Source organism: Grammomys surdaster, unplaced genomic scaffold (genome assembly GCF_004785775.1).
Source record: "Grammomys surdaster isolate TR1022 unplaced genomic scaffold, NIH_TR_1.0 125947, whole genome shotgun sequence".
NCBI lineage: Eukaryota > Metazoa > Chordata > Mammalia > Rodentia > Muridae > Grammomys > Grammomys surdaster.
In genome coordinates, this window is record NW_021620769.1 from 3,893,525 (window position 1) to 3,908,641 (window position 15,117).

At 38.0% G+C, this 15,117-nt stretch overlaps 1 protein-coding gene across 2 annotated transcripts in view; it reads left to right on the forward strand.

Annotated features, from left to right (window-relative positions):
• The window catches only part of Inpp4b (inositol polyphosphate-4-phosphatase type II B), a 701,452-nt gene that overhangs the window by 337,936 nt on the left and 348,399 nt on the right, over positions 1-15,117 (forward strand). For both annotated transcript variants that reach the window (XM_028753430.1, XM_028753429.1), the window contains one exon: positions 6,482-6,545. The gene's annotated coding sequence lies outside the window, so the exon portion shown is untranslated. The remainder of the gene's footprint in view (positions 1-6,481; positions 6,546-15,117) is intronic.

Sequence of the window (15,117 nt, forward strand, 5' to 3'; positions counted from 1 at the left end):
TCTTCATACTTTTTTCTTTCTTTGTTCTTTTTCCTTTTTCTCCTTTGTTTGTTTTGGGATGGATCACATTCTATAGGCCAGGTGGCCTGGAATGCTCTCCCCAGCTCTCTCTGGATGGCTCCACCTCTGCTGTGAGCCTGCTGTCAGGGTTTCTAATGCATGATCTAGGTGTGAGCTGCCACACCTGGCTTACTTTTCTGCCTATATTTCTGTTTACTTCCCTAGAATAGAATCCTATAATTAGAATTGCTTAAAATTGCCACATTGAAAGTTATGGATGTGTGTTTTCTGAAAAGCCATTTTCTGGGAAGCCAGTGCCACACTTTTGCTTGTACTATTATGAAGAAACAATTTTGTAATCTCACCTGCTATTATCCAGCATGCCTGTTCCAAATGTTGACTGTGGTGCCTTTAAGACCATGGTGAATGATTCACAATAGGTTATGTAAAATATACTGGATGACTGTTAAGATACAATGTGCTTGGCATGAATACCATCCACTAAGTACATGGAGTTTGAGTGATACAGGCACAAGGACACTAAGAGAAAATGTTTTGGGATGCAGGAACATAGGGTCCAAAGCAACTTCAAACTTGAACATTCTTTCTTTCTTACCAATATGTTAGGGGAAATATTTTTGGTCACTGTTTTACTAGTTATTTCCTTGTGTACAAAAGAGATCAAATACTTGCATCCTGGGAATATGCTTGACTTATTGTATGAATTCTAACATTTTTTGAAGTACTATACAGTGTTCATTTATGAGTTGTGTTTCCAACTGTAGATTATCCGTTGACAACTTATCTCTTAGTATTAAGTATTTATTTAAAGTATATTTTAATGTAGTAGAGTAATTACAAATAGCATATACTTCTATTTTGATGTTTAAGCAAAAGGACTTTTCTCTAGTATAATCTGCCTGATGTTTTCATTGTATAAGCTTAGAGGTTTCAAAAGCACCCTTAATCTCTATAAAACTGCATGCAAATGAACTTAATATTTTTATTTTGTATTTTGTGTGTGTGTGTTTACCTTCACACTACACCTGCAATTGGTGTCCATGCTGAATATTACACATTTGATTTTCTTTCTAAAACTTAGGCAATTTTCTCTGTAACTTCTCGACAATTTTCTTCCTTTACCCTTGTAGCTCTTTTAACGCACCCTTAATTTTTGTTTCTCTCTGTCTGTCTGTTTCCATGGAGTTCATGTCAGTTTAAATTACATTATACTAATGAAAATAGCAATTAATTTTGCCCCCTCCAAAATTAATGCGAGGGTGAAGTAATATGCTGTCATTTCCATATGCAGCATGGTTGTACATGTCAGGTGCTACATATTGTTGAATGAAAGAATGCATAAGGCAATACATTTGGCAGATTCCCATATGGTACCATTAGTATGTACATTCCTTTCTGAGTCATCTCTGTACTGTGTTAAATGTTGTATCACAATGACATATTTTATCATTAGAATAAACATCTTTAGCATCCATACTCAAAATTTTCTTTATAATCTGCAGCTTCAATGAACTCAAGAAAAATTTAACAGGCTGTAAAATTACTCTCATTAGAAGTTTTCCTTGAATTGTATTAAAATTAGAAATTAATTTGTGCAAGAAGTGATATTTTTATTGTAAATACTTTCCCACTCATGCCTGCATTATCATGCTTTAGTACTTTTTACAGCTTTTTATAATTTTATTTACACAGCTATTCATAAGTTATTTTATTGATTTTGTTGTTCCTGTAGCAACAATTCAGGTTATTATTGCTACCACTGGGAAATCACTTTCATATATTTTGAATGGTTTACTTTCTATTTCTTATTATTACATAGTAAAACTTATTGTCGCAAATTTACCTTACATTCTGGGAATACGCTTGAGTTATTTTATTAATTCTAACAATTTTTGAAGTATTATACAGTTGAATTAAGACCATTATGAGGTTAACCTTCGTGACTGCTAAATTGCACTTTGCTCTTAAAAATAAATGATGGAAATTAGACTATAGTAGTAAGATTTTAGAAAGTTGCTGCAGGAGATAAATTTTTCACCTTCTTTTAGAAGAGGTTAATTATAACATTTAATGAGCATGCATAGATATCATGTGAAACAGATATATACATTCCAGACCTTGTTTTTTTCTCTGGGATACTGGAAATCTTCTGTATTTTAAGATTTTCTGAGGCATTGGACCTTTTGTTCTCTCTCTGAACATTGGCCACTTCTCAATTCAACCCTCCCAACTCCTGCCGTTAGCATATGCCAGAATCTTTTACTGTGGAAGCTCTTGCCCCCAAACCACCCAGATGTCTCAGGTCAGTATAAAGTATCTGAAATTCCAGTATCTTCCATGGGACAGCATGTATAACACAGCAGTCTCCAGCAGAGTTGGTGTTAGGTTGTTCCACATGAGCCTAGAAATCTATGGTAGAAAGAAAGACTGGATAAGAGATGGAAGGCAGAAACCAAAGAATGCACTGACCATAGTCATGCAAAAAGCAATTGCAGATGTAGCCATTTCAACTTATTAGAATGTGACACATCATAATCATAAACAATAATGTTCAATATTGTCTAAGAGCACCATGTCACTTTTAATAGAATTTTGCTGTTTGTTTTAAAATAAATGTTCTGATTCTAATGAACAGAAATGTCCTATTTGATAATTTATTAGAGGTAGGGATAAGTGTCCAATGAGACTTACTGTTTGCAATAACTTCCTTGATATTTGTTTAGTGGGTCTATGACCCTCAGAAGATTAGAACAAATATTAGTTCTGGTTACATGATGGGGACTGACAAGCAATGAATAACACAACACTGGGGACAAAATAAACCTGAAAGAATCGGATTCATATAACACAATAGAGGTTTCTGCATCATAAAATGTTGTTCTTTGGACTTGCACAATTATTCTGCAATTCTATTTTCTTTTCTTGCATTTAAAAATCATTTAAGGTTGTACTGGGACACAGTATATCACACGAGAGTGTGTCTATGTCTAAGCAGCTATACTGCATTTGTATGGATAGACTCACCACAATTTTTAATGTAATGATATTCACTTTGTTGTGATATTAAGGATGGAACACTGACATATGTAATTTATACAAGGGGACAAAGAAATTAACATTCTTGGTGACCTTTAAAAGATGGATAACTTGTGGTGTGTTCAAATGCTAGCATGATGTTAGTATCTCAGATACACAGCGATCATGTCCAATTAGGCCAGAGTATCATTAGCAGTGTCTACCAGAATAAAAGCTTAATATACCAAACATTTTTTATGTGACTTGTGCATTACTTTTTGTTTCACATGTACTTAGCAACTGATTGGCAGGTTATATTTTCTTCAGTTGTAATGTTTTATCTAATTTCTTATTATGAAAATTCCTATCACTAATCTTCAATCCATTACTGGATCCATCACGTTTAAAACAGATTTTTTAAGAGAATTAGCGATGAAGCATTTTGTTTCTCAATGTAGGCCTGGTTTGATGTATTATTTACTCCCCTGTGGTTTAATTGTCTGAATTAAAAGCCATTTGCCATTGGCTCTTTGTAGCAATGTATTCTACATCCTTGAGCTCCTCTTTGACAATAAAATATTTTTATTCTATCTGTACTGATAATTCACATACTTTTCGTTATTACATTCTAAACAATGCAGCATATATACTTTCATAGCATTGAGCTTAAGCACTGTTAATTATTAAGATATAACTTGAAGTGTAGCTAGGCTACAGTTGAACTCCATGCAAACACTACATCACTTTCTGGAAGCAACTTGCCTATCTGACCGTTTTGACTTTTGTTGTGGCCTGGGAACCAGTCTGAAGGGGAGATCATTCGTTGCACCTGCATCATTGCCAAGACTGGGAGAATTTTGTTTTTTTAAGTAGTGCAACAGTTAAAAAACATATTTAACTCAATGAAATATTTCACATTACTTTATTCATTCCTATATATTAAACCTAGGGCCTTGACACATGCCAGCTTATTATAACTCTTATAGGTAAAATAAAATAGCTATAATTAATGATGAAGATAAAAGTTTGAAAGTTATCTTTCCTTATTGTAAATACAAGGAATGGACTAAGGTGGCATTTTAGAATATACTTATGCATGGCATATAAAAATAAATATTATAATTGAAAAAAACATTGCATATGAACAAAATGTTCAAACTTTTGATCAATAACATTGTGCTAGAATTCAAATACTGATTCCAACTAATGATGGGACTATGACCGAGATATGTGACCTTTCTTTGCTCAGTTCCTTTCCTATATCTGTTTCTAAGTCAGAAAGCACTTATGTCCCCCAGGGTCACTCTCAGGTAGGCACTGGGAGCCTTCCTAATACTTTGAAAAGCTGAACAATCTTGACGTGTTTTATGAGAGTAAAAGGATGTAGCTTGAATCCGTGGTAGGAGAAGGTTCATGAAGCTACTCAGGGAAAGATCTTTGGAATTTCTGTCTCATGGAGTCGTGTACATCAACGCTCATAGCTCTCAGCAAAAAGATGCGACAGGGAAGAGTTATGGAAAACCAGGAGAACTCATTTGGTCTCTGAGCTCCAGAGTCCAAGCTGAGGTTAATTACATGAGCGTATAGAGTTAGCTGTGTAGACTCCAGTGTTCCTTCCTTAAAGCATCATCAGGTCTTCATTCTAAGCCATGCTTCGTAATACACTTACCTAACTACCTGGAGCAACAAAGAGTAAGGCATCATTCATACCAAGACATGCCTTTAAAATTAATTAAAATTATCTCATACAAGGTATCCTATATCTTAATCAACCCTCCTCTCCAATTTTTTTGCAATATCCATACTCTTGCTCAAATTTATTACTGTTTTTCATCTCTGGGAAGACTGATGCTTCCTCTCCTGACAGTCACTAATTAACCGTTGCTGTTCCTCAAGGAATGGAGTGTTGTGAGATCACCATTACCCATACTTGTATGTCAACTGGTGTCATCATTTTTCAGATCTTTTTTGAATAACCATGTTGATGAGTTTCACACATGCTCCCCCCGGTCATATACAGGAGACATTATCTCACAGCAGATTTTCTGATCCTTTGGTCTTTATGATTTTCTGGTCCCTCTTCCACAGTGTTCCTTGCTTTCTGAGTAGGGAGCTGGTTGAACATGTGTCACTTGGGCTGGGACCCCACCATCATTCTCTGCATTCTGACCAGCTGTGTTTTCTGTTATGTTTTCTATCTGCTGCTAACAGAAGCTTCTTTAATGAGAGACATGAGCTACAATTACCCGTTGCTCTAAGAATATGCATTTACAATAGTTAGAAATGATACTTACTCAAGAAATGGCATTAGTAGTCTCCTTTAGTCTGCCCAGCTTCACAGCCATGACTAGTTGGCTAGGTTTGTAGTACAAAGCATAAAGTCCCCGCTACTGAATGAATCTAATATCCAATTAGATAGGTGCTGGCTATTTTTAAGATACAAGTGCCAGTGTTGCATCTGGGAATCTCTTCTTATTCTAGCCAGTGTGGTTCTTGGTGTCACAGCTGGGTAGGACTATAGATGCTTTTCTCCCTTGACATCTTGTATAAGACCTACTGGTACTATGAAAGCTAGCCCTCAGGGAGGAGACTTTTGGGTTGGATCCAGCTAGATTCTTTCAAATCCTTTGTCTAAAGTATTTAGTGTCCTCAGCAACAGACTCACTTTCAAGTTCTTGAAGCAATGAAATGCAACAATGAAGCCTTTACACACATACACAAACACATGCATGTATTATGTAATTTTATGTAAATATAATGTAATACTCTTCCATATGTCTTTTGTGGGCATAAAATCTGGAATAAATACAGACACTAGGAAATGAAAAGGGGCTATGATATGAGGAGAGAAGCTGTAGAGAGACGCTATGAGCAGGCAGAGGAGAAATGCTATGGGTAAGTGGAGGGCATGGTGGGGGGTGGGTTTGAATGGTGAGGAAGAAGGCAATACTGGGAAGAGGAGAGACAAGGTACAAATGACACTAAGGTCCGAAAAGTTCAGACCCTCTTATCAGACTGTTTTAAGAGTTCAGGAGTCATCCCCAAGTGGCCAATTAAAGGCTAATCTTGAAGATAGGCGTTCTTGGAATGTGTAGGGTTTGGGTAATATAGACCTCCTGAGTTGATGTCATGTTGACCTGTGGTTATGAGGAATAAATGAATTAATTTCTACAATGTAGAACAGTGTGTGACAAAGGATAGTACCAGGCACATGTGAGTAGAACATAAAGGATAATGGTAATTCTTCTAGTAAACTCTTTGAACTTCAAGGAGCTTATTAACACAGACTAGAAGTAGTGTTCTGTGAAGAATGTAATGAGTCCTACATGTTTGTAGTGCTGTGTATTTATTTAATGTATTCATAGATGGATATTTTATTAAGATAATGTGTTCATGTGTATGTATAACACAGCATTCTAAAACTTTGTTCTTTTTTACTTTGCAGAGCCCTAAAATCAGTGAAACAATAATCAAAGATCTACGGTGTTGAAGAATACAGCCTATATCAGGTACAGGAGTCATTCCCCATAACAATACATAATAAACATTACACTGATAATTGTTCAATAATATAGTTTTTTTGTTAGCAATCTATTTCATAGCATTGCTCATTTGGTAACTTTGATAGGTGTGAATGCATACTGAAAGACAATTGAGCATATTATGAAGATAAATTAATTGCTTTGTTTATATTAAGATAATACTTGGAAGCTTCAGGTACACTGGGCATAGAAAGAAATGTGAAAATTAACAAATTATCATTACCCATTAGGAAGCAACGTATGAAAGGATTTTGCAAGACTGAACAGCACAGACATATCCCATCTTGCCTTCACAGGACTTAATGTCCAGTGGGAGAAATGATATAAGCAAAAATCCATATGTGAGAAAAGCTTATGATTAAATGATATTAAGGAAACATATAGAGTTCAATAAGGCAAAACACTGAGAAAGAATGGACAAGTTTACAGAGTTTGGGTAAATAGTGTATATTTTATGGGTGATTTTCAAATAAGACCTGAAGTGAGATCATAAAGATACTCAGGAATATTGAGGAACACAAAATAAAAATGGAGGAAGGTAGAAGCAGAGGAAGAGAATGAGGAGGAAAAAGAGAGAAAGAAAAATAGAAAAAGAGAAACGGGAAAGAAGATGGGATGGGAAGAAAAGGACTAAGAAATAAGAAATAGAATGGGTAGTGTGACATCATTATGGCCACACAAGTGGAGACAAACAGGAGCTAAGTCTAAGAAGAAGAAAGAAACCAGCCTAGCATGGCAAGGCCTTAATGTCTATCATGAGGAGACTTTGGACCATTTGCCTTGGTAAATTTAACCTGTGTTTTGTGTTGTTTTTCCCTGTCCATATATTTTCTCTTGATTCCCTGCATAGAAATGGTTTCAAATCACTCCCTCTCTCCCAGTCTTTGCATTTCATCTGCTGGGGAAGTACAGTGGAATTGGGTCACTGATGATGGGAGAAAGTGTCCAATGAATTCATTCCTTCAGATGCAACTTCCCTATAACATTATGAATGGCATGGTTTGAGGTAAAGAAAGTTTGGAAGTATCTGAAGACTGAAACTGCAATCATAACCTACTTTAAGCACAGACTAACAGTGTAGACTTTTTATACATTGTACAAAAATCAAAATCAACACACACACACACACACACACACACACACTACTATTACAGGACTTTCTTTGGGACCACCAGCTCCTGGAATAATAACAGAGAGACGTTTATTATGAATGCCTAGGACCTATAGTTAGGCTTATTCTCAACTAACTTGTAACTTAATAACTCTTCCAGAGTCCCATCTCTTCCCGGAAGTCCTATTTTCTACTTCCTGATTTTGCTATTGGCCATCAGATTTCTATTTTACCAATCAGAAGGTGAGAGAAGAAGTGTTTAAAAAACACTGAGACAGATGATGCTTAACAATACCAAAGTCTGGTCTGTAATCAGATCTCTGCTGATTCAGGAAACTTCATTTGTATGATACAGAAACAGTCTTTACATAGTGTATAAAAACATCACTCCAACAAACGTGCGCATACACACACACACACACACACATACACACACACTAATTGTCAGACATGTATGTGCAGACATGAACTTGAATGTCTAATATTGTATATTTATGTGTTCTACTTATCTTAATATTTCTCAAATCTATTGTAAGATCTGAGAAGATCTCAAATCTATTGTAAAAGCAATTTCATTAGGTTCTCTTAGGATCTGTTTTAAGATATTCCTTTACACCTGAGCCTAGTATACTTTTTTGAGCCGAGGCCCATTTTATGTTTATGACTATTAAACCAGTTTCCTACAATCCAGATAATTCAAGGCAGGTTATCTCCTTGCCATGGTGGTTTAGCTTCATCTAGCACAGAATTTTCTTGCCTAGATTATATGGGTAGTTGCTTCAAGTACTCAGCATATTTGAAAGTGAGGAGATAGCCTTAGGTGACAATAAGGATCTCTGAAATAAGAGCTTAACAAGTAATTTTTAACATCAGCATTAGCAGTGTTAGTTTTTAAAGTCAAATCAACACAGGAAAACCACAAAATTACTGTCTGCATCTCAACTAACCTGACTAGTTCCTTTCCACCAAAAATGCTTAGTCTTAATTTTAAAATTCTGATAATTTAAACCTACCCTCAATTCCTAGATCAAACAAGCTTCTTGAAGTGGAGCAAATGAGTAAAGCTTATGCTTAGGTCAGCATGTTAAAGAATTCTTGCATACACTGGGATTTCCTACATGAGGTAACAGGTATCCCAAAGACTGAGATCTATAGTTAATTCACACTTTACCAAGAGAAAGTTTATCATCTATATGAAAGGCCATGATTTTACAGATGAATTCAGCATCTTTCAATTAAATTGATTATTCCTGAAAAAGAAGAAGAAAATCACAAATAATTCCTCAAAGCTCTGTTTCATCCCTGGAAAGACAAGAGGCAGCTTTCTTTCATTATTCTGCTTGTCATTTGCCCTCTACTAAAGAAGTGTTTAAAAATTGGAATATAAGTAGAAATCTTAATTGAAATTAGTTTCTTAAGACATGGAAAAGAAAGCAAAGAATTGACATGGAATCAAATAAGGAGGAAAGCAGAAATAGGGACCCATACTGAGGAAGCATCACTGAGGGCCTGAACTGGTCTCTGTGAATTTAAGGTACAGCTCCAATGTGAACTTACTGAGGCCCTTTTTCATATACGTGAAATCTGTCATTCTCCATAGATTATAATTTCCAGAGCTTTTATTTTCTTTACCAGGAAGAACTTACCTTCTGAAGCCTTGGATACACGTCAGCTCCCTCCCTCTCTGTGCTGCCCTGGACTCTCTTCTCTACATTTTGTAAACATCTTCTTTATCTTCAGATTTTCTAATCTTCTTTTTCGGTACTATTTCTATCTTGCCTGGTGTCTCCAATTACATACTGGCTGGTGCTTAGCACCCAACCTAGATGTATATTAGCGAGGACTAGAAAGGAAACAGCAGGAAGCCAAACCAGAAAGGATGCTAGCTTTGTAGACATGTACCACAATATCTAGCACAAAGTGTCGTCAGTGAAAGCACAGAGACTGTGCTTATTGATTCTGTCCAACAAAAGCAGACTCAAAGGCAGATTCATTGATCTTTTCATTCAAACTGCCTCTTGCAAACGTTATAATGATATAGATTCTTCCACTCAGGCTCTAAGCTCCACTTATAGTCAAGGCAGCATGTTGCTGAATTGCATGTGGCACTTTGAGTCTTACTCAATGAGTTCTCAGTATTTGGTTCATTGAATGACAGTCAGTTCACAGTATCACAGAACAAATAACTCCACTTGTGCTACTCTTTGGGTTAAAAACCATGCCCAACATAAGGCAAGAATGACCTAAGCCTCCTACAAATACTGCTATTAGATGATGTCACACCTATATCCTGCTTCCATCATAACGGTCACTTTGGTGACATTCATGGACAGTTCACATCCTTGGCCATTTGCTTTGATTCCATTTAGAATCCTCTCTTGCTACTGCCTTCCTTAGTCTTTCTTTCCTTCCCTCTCACTCTTTCTCCCTTTCTCCTTTTATTTGTCTCCAGATTTTTGACATGCAAGTCTTTTAAATTCCTATTGAATAGGAAATCCATGGAGCAGCACTAGGTGCCTCATGAGATCATTATTTGGCTACTTTATTATTTGCTAAGTTTCCAGAAAGTGTGCTGTGTTGGCATCAGTTAAAAATTGAGCTCAACAGAGAGTTTATGAAAGCCGGGTGACTGCATGTTCATGCCTCTTCCTCTTCTCTCTCTTCTGTATCGTCTTTTCCTTCTCTTCTATGAGAGTGAAGCTCCAGAAAACTCATGACTTGCTCCCATCCTGACACCTGTGTTACTGGAGGGAGGAATTCAGTCTTTGAACATCAAGCTAAAAGACTGTGTTGGCTGTGTCAGGATAGATGGGTCCTCAACTTCCTGTTTGTATTCTTCAGAGCCAAGAGCCAGAACCTGCTACCCAGTGGAAGTTTCATGCATTTTTCCTATGTCTTTCACTGTGTTCCTTCCTTGGTTTGTAAATTGCATGCGCATGATGTTGAGAACTATTTCGGTGTATCTGCTTCTTCTACAGTCTCCCTATCTCTTCTCTGGACACAAAGGGATATAGCACAGATAAAACTTGAGTGGATCCTGCTTTAGAACCCTGGATGGCATGCATTTATATTTGTTTCTGATCACCAGGAGAGTCTTTATTTGTAGAAATACATCTTGCTTCCAACATTACACCTAAAACGTAGTACAGGTTAATATATTTAGTTGTTGTCCTCATTTAATAAATGGAGATTGGCATCTTCCCAATATATAAAAAAAATTGTATCCAAGGAATAATGAGGTAAAATAAGTTGTCCAAGAAGCCAGACAGAAGAGCCCTGGTAAGCTGATGGTTGTTTTAAGTGATTTAAGCCCTTGCTGTTCACCTGGTGAATGATTACAGTTAGAGATGTCATGTGAGAGGACTGCCAGCATATACACCAGACTAATATGGCATAAAAGAATGTAAGGAGGCCCCAGAATAGCAGCAAGAAGTATTTAAACAAAGGCAAGATTCTTACATCAATAAAAGAACAGCAAATAATGAGGAAATGCTCACAGTACTCTCCAGGGAAAAAAAGGAGTCACAAGTTTTATGTGACAGTGATGAAGGCAGAGGTGTGTGGAGGACAGAGCAAGGGATGAAGCAAGTGGAGCATAGAGAGATGAGGCAGGGAGAGGGCTGCAGAGAGAGGGGGCAGAGAACGGGGTGCAGAAAGAGGGGTGTAGAGAGAGAGAGTGTCGGCTCCTTAAAGCCAGCAGGTCCAGGAGAGAGGACAGAGCCGTTCCAGTCTGGCTGGGTCTCTCCAGAGCTGAGTGGGATGGTGAGTGTCCATAGAAACACACATGGCCGGAGTCTTCTTGTCGAAGCAGGAACTCAACTTTAATGTAACAATCTCTTGTTTATATAAACTTGGAGCATAGGGAGGAGGGGTTTGGGAGGGGTGAGATGACGATGACTTAGGGGGCAGGGAAGGGTGACGGAGGGTATGGGGTGACTGACAGGGCCAATGGCAAAGCTCTACATCAGTAACAGCTGAGCAGAGACAGGGCTAAACAGGTCCTGTTGGGTCACTCCTGTATGGAAGTGACTAAGACAGGTCTCAAACTCAAGCCAGGCTTAGACTCTCCCACAAGGCCCACAAGACCTAAGAAACTTGAGCCAGGCTCGGGTTTGTCCACAAGGCCCAAAACAGGGCCCAAATGGGGCCCAACAAGAGGGGGCAGGGAGACGAGGCAAGGAGAGGGGGCAGGGAGAGGGGTGCAGAAAGAGGGGACAGAAAGTAGAGGCAGGGAGAGGGGTGTAGGGAGACAGGGTGGGGAGAGGGGCCAGAAAGAGGGGTCAGAGGGGGCGCTAGGGAGAGGGTTGCAGAGAGTGGGGGAAAAGAGAGGGGTAGGGAGAGATGTGAAGAGAAAGGATACAGAGCCAGGGTGAGGAAGAGGGGTGCAAAGAGAGAGGGGTCAGAGAGAAGGATGCAAAGAGAGGGCTGCAGAGCTGAGCGTAGACCTGGTTGCAGTGCAGGTGATGTTAAATAAGCACCCAAGCCCAGTGCTCTGGAACACTGAAGTAGTTTCTATCTGTACCACACACTTTATACAGTGTTCGGTGCTTATTAAATGCACATCATACAAATGACGGGTATATCTTCTCTTCACTTCTCCTCGTGCTAGAACCAAAGAAGTCATGAAATTGAGGTCTACAAGCCATCAGGAAGGTAGACAAGGAGAGGAAGTGAAGTTTTCTCATTTCATTATTTTTTTCATTATTCAGGCATAAAGAGAGTTCCCAGTCCCTCCATGTCTTAGCGCCGGCCATTCCTTTCTGATCACGGAAGACACCTCATGATATAGATGGATTTATTAACTTAATCCATGGCTCGTTCTAGCTCTGTGATATGTCTTAGACAATTACAGCTTGAATTTGTAGGTGCCATAGTGTCCTCGAGTGTGACACTTCACCCCTGTTCGATTGGGAGCCAGTTGTGTTTAGCAACTGAATTTTCCTTGCTTCACACTGTATGTTGCTTCTCCTTATGTTCAGTGCAGAGTGATTTTACTAAGTAAATATTTTAAAATAAGGTGTGTGGTTGTGTGCCTATCATAAGGTAAGAATCCAGCAATGGAAAAAAATGTGTGATATATTCCATGTCTGCTCTTGGCCACAGGAATAAGAAAGCTTAGCATGCCATGTTATATCCTTTGTAGATAACCCTGGGCACTCTGTGAACTTCTCTGCAGAGCTAATGTGAAATTCCAATAGTCACACATGGACATTTATTCCTTTCAGCCACAATAAAAGGCAGAAGACAGTGTTTTAATTAAATATGCTATCTCACTTTGGAAATTTAAATTACAAAAGAAAATGAGCAATGCATCAACAGAAGCTGCAGATATTTTGGTCAATACTTCTTAGAACCTGAAATGTACCATCAGAAGCAATTCAATGAGCTCTGTGAGTTAATAACCTTGATGATGTCTGTATAAGGAGTGCCCTGAGGACATAATCAAAGCTTCAACTCTCATTCTGCTCATGAAATCTAACTGGTCTCGGATATACCTATGTGACCACACTTAGAAAGATTTTGAAACATCTACCACTGTTCAGGTCCCATTTCTGTAGCCTTCATACATATAAAATAGGGAACAACCTGTGGTCATATTATAATCTCTGTACATTCCTGCTCTTGAAACACAGTAGAGATGGACTGCTAGATACCATGCTAGCAATACACAGTTTGAGAAAAATATCAAGGGAAAACCTTTGTCATTTAAATATAGATATTAAAATCTCACTGTTGCATCATTGCCTAAAGTTTTTAGTGTTAAAAGGTAACAGAGGAAGCTATTTGAAAATTGGCAAGAATTCAGGATGCTACTGATATTAGCCATTAGGCTCAATTCAAATGAAACACTGCATGAGCCCAGCGAGTAGTGCCTGGCTTGACTAGACAAAGTAGGAGGATCTCAAGGTTCAAGGTCATTCTCAGCCTTGCAATGAGTTCAAGGTCAGTTGAGATAAAGAAGACCCTATCTCAAAAAGGAAAAACAACAAACTGTGATATGAAACTGCATTTGGGGATCCAAGTTTTAAGGGATTTATTATTTATTTATTTATTTATTTATTTAAAATCCAACCTGCCACATGAAACTGCTGTAGAAAAAAAGTTGTAAAATTTCAAGACTTTTTCAACATCCACTGGAAGTTCTTAGACTTTATAGATGATACATTAGTGGTAGCCAAGAATGTCACAGGATAAAGAGAAGATTAAAAATAAAAAACAGCACATTTTGGAAAGAGGACCTGTTATCTGACAACTGGGTACACTTCTAGTCCATTTCTGGGCCTTGGTGTTGTCATGTCTTCAGAGATAATCATCCCAAGTTTCTCATAGTCTGTTAATTCTATGTACCATTCAAACATGCACCATTGAAACACATGTTTTAGTTTTAAAATATTTTTGTTTAGTTTCTTTTATAATTCTAGTGCTTTAAAGCCAAAGCATTTTGTGTGCTAGCCAAGCATGATGCCACTGAACCAAACTTCCAGAGTTTTTAAGATTGGCGGAAGGTACAAACATCATGAATGGTTCACAGAGGAGATGTAGACTAGACGAAGCTTGCAGTCACCACTTCTCTGTGTGCCTTGCCTGTTGCGGCATAAGAGAACAACATGGAACCAGTCAGGAGAGCAGGCAATACTCAGGCTCACAAACATGTCTCCTCAGCACTCTACCTAAATACCGAGGCTCCTACTGCCATTCCTTCCTATTTTACTCTAGTCTTGCCTGGCCATAACTTCTCCTGATCCTGATTTTCAAATTGTTACATCGACTCCATCAGTATTTCTGCCTTTCACTTTCCTGGATAACATTACCCTTTTAAGAACCTACTATGTCCTCAAAGGAGCATAAAGTGCACATGATAGAAACTAGAGTGTTATCTTTTTCTTGGGCCTGAAAGCCGTCCCCTCGGTTGCTATGATCTCATTTAAGATGCCAGATGCATAGCTCTGCTGTAGTCCTCATAGCAATCATAGTTATTGGCCATGTTCCTGCTCTCTGCAAACTTTCCTTTAGACATATTATCTCCTCCTTGTCCCCAAGTTCCGACTGTTATACTTTTAAGTGATTAGATGATTTAATTTCCATGGAAAATTCCTCTGTAACACCCTTCATGCATAGTTTCTTAGTCATTTAGATGCTAGCCAGTTTCAGCCACCCACTTATCTCCTGATTGTGCCTTGAAGTTCTCACTTTTTAGAACGGAATACTTCGATCATCTGCCACTAAATCACATCTTCCCCTTTCAATGGCTTCCCAATTCAGCCGAAAAGACCTTCAATTTTCTTATTACTATCATGTGATTGGTTTCATCTTTCCCTCAATACACCATGAGGCAATACTTTAACACTTTGTCAGCTGTACTCTCTAGGCTGTTCAGTCCTTTGGGAGAAAGCCATCAAGTGGTTAAGCTATCACTCACTGCCCCCT